The sequence below is a fragment of the Cynoglossus semilaevis genome, chromosome 2 (genome assembly GCF_000523025.1).
Source record: "Cynoglossus semilaevis isolate Cse_v1.0 chromosome 2, Cse_v1.0, whole genome shotgun sequence".
NCBI lineage: Eukaryota > Metazoa > Chordata > Actinopteri > Pleuronectiformes > Cynoglossidae > Cynoglossus > Cynoglossus semilaevis.
In genome coordinates this window covers 12,502,798-12,505,297 of record NC_024308.1, presented here as the reverse complement: position 1 = coordinate 12,505,297, position 2,500 = coordinate 12,502,798, and the positions used below count along the sequence as shown (strand labels likewise).

The 2,500-nt window shown below is 39.6% G+C and overlaps 1 protein-coding gene across 10 annotated transcripts in view; it reads left to right on the top strand.

Moving 5' to 3' along the window:
- The window catches only part of ptprfa (protein tyrosine phosphatase receptor type Fa), a 200,737-nt gene that overhangs the window by 180,118 nt on the left and 18,119 nt on the right, over positions 1 to 2,500 (top strand). The window lies entirely within an intron of this gene.

Genomic DNA, 2,500 nt, shown 5'->3' with positions numbered 1-2,500 from the left:
GTCGTTCTGTCAGTGCTGATGTAAGAGAGGAAGTGGAGCAGCAGCAGTAGCAGCAGCAGTAGTGTATCATTAGACCAGTGTGAGAGGATTAAACAGAATGGATTCTCTGCTTAAACCAATGATTATCTGTGATTTCTCTCTCTGTAGAGGAGTTTATTAAAATATGTTCCTGCGTAACTGCTTTTATACAAAACAACATTAGAAAATAATCAGTTTACACCAAATAAACACCATAATCTTATGAAAGTGTTATAAATAAATTAGTCGGAGAAGTGCACAACGCCATCTAGAGGAATGCTACACCATCGATGTTTCTGGTTAAAATATTTACCACTGTAGGACATCCCCACTAGGTGGCAGTAGTGCAACACAAAAAACTAACGGATTTAGGGCAAGGTTAGCAGGATTAGTTTAGCCGAGATGAGCCTTCCTTTGCTAAGATGACACTGAATGCAATTTTTAGTATTTCGCAGTGATATGTGTTTTTTCCAGCCGCCCATCTTTCTGTATTTTGCTCATGTTAATATTAAAACATAGATATTAACATATAAGAACCTGTGTATTACTGCAATAGCTTCATATTTACTATATATCACCAAATCCTAATAAGAGCCGGTCCTATTGCGTACCAACAGTGGTATTTGCACCAGGGCTTTAGAAGCACTGTTATAATAATAGTTTAATTGGCACTAAAAATAGTTTGAATAGTTTAAAAGTGAATACCAGTAATCACACTGGAGCAGCTGGACCTGACCTTCCACATCCTAGTTCAAATCCATATCCCACAGTATATACAGTACTTACAGTGTGTACATTTTGGACAGTATATACAGTATGTAGTATAAATGATGCAGAGGCTGCGCTGACGTCTCCCAGGAGCTCCGCCAGCTCAGCTGCTGCCGCTGCTGCTGCTGCCAGGAAAAAGGCTGAGACTTTGCCCTTTTTAGCCACTTAACAAAAAGTTGACCTGATAAAATCAATGACTGCTTAAGTCTACAATATCTTAAAAAATGTCGCTGCTTTATCTGGCTGTTATACAGCCTCCGGTGGCCAAACATGCACATATGCAAACTGCACATTTTCCTTTGCCAAAATCCATGGCTAAAATCCGCTAACAAGGACACAGAGGTGTGTGCTGTGTGCTGGGTCAACAGAAGTGTGTCACCCCAGGTTACTCTCTCTGCTGCGCCCCCTTGTGGTTGTTAAATGAGTCAAAAGTCTCCATCCGGTCGTAACATCACCAGTAAAAATGAGAGTGGCTGTTATTCCTGGGCCATGACCAATGTTTGTAAAACTCCGATGTCAATAACAGGTTTAGCGTTATACAACATCGTAGTATTAGTTTATATAGCATCGATGTAGTGAATGTAGTAGTAGTGTAGTAGTTGTCTTTAATAGAAGTCATTGCATCACTGAGGTGCCTGCTGTCACAATGGTCAGTTGTAGTGGTCAGTATAATTATTGTGGTCAATATGGCCGTTGTGGTCATTATAGTTGTTATGATGAATTTAGTTGTCATAGTAAAAAAACGAGCACATCTGCCAGTTTCTAATCTCAGCTCACACCACTGCTCTAGTCTGTTTTTATTATTTATTACATTTTATCAACTGGACCAGGTCACTACACTATTCACCTTCTACCCTGAATATATTCCGGACCATTTTTATATTTTATTCTACGTATCTTATTTTTGTTACATTTTTCACTTCCATAAAATACTTCTGCAGGAGCAGCTGTACCACCAGCGTTCCTCCCCCAGGGGTCAATAAAGTAGTTCTGATTCTGAAAACTTCTTAAAACTCATTATTCTGAAGGACATTTGTATGGAGTTACTGCCAAAGTCAATGGGTAATTGTAAATACTATATAATATTGACATTATAAACAATCCTCTAATGGGGACAAAATGTGTTTCTGTTTATTTTAAACTGTTTGGGGACAGTTCTTTACAGCACTGGTCCCCAACCTGGGCCAGTACCAACCGCTACTACTACTAATTATTAAGGTTCATTACATTTTATAGAATATTTAAATGAAGAAAGTTAGTAGTGTGTAGATTATCTTTGAATGAAGTAAATCAGCACAAGTAAAATTATTTTTTCACTATGTCCCACTGAAGATCAGTGCCAAATTATCTATGTACCAGTACCGGTCTGCGGACCGGGGCTTGGGGATCCCTGCTTTACAGCCTCAGTCATTCATTTCTTACATACAGTCTCTGTGTGACACACCCCCACCAGCAATGCAACCAGGTGTCAATGCTTTATAAAACCATACTTCAAAAACTGGAAAGGTTCCCTGTAAACAAATTTACCCATGATCCTCTGCTTCACTGCAGCCAGACTCTATCAGCACACAGCAGCTTTACTTCTTAGAGTTTCATGTGGCTGCTGTATATTTGAGCAACTGTGCTGCTGCTTGTTTCGCAGAAGAAATCCTTAGAATGGGACAGTGGCACACACACACCCACATACACACACACACACCCACACACACCCACA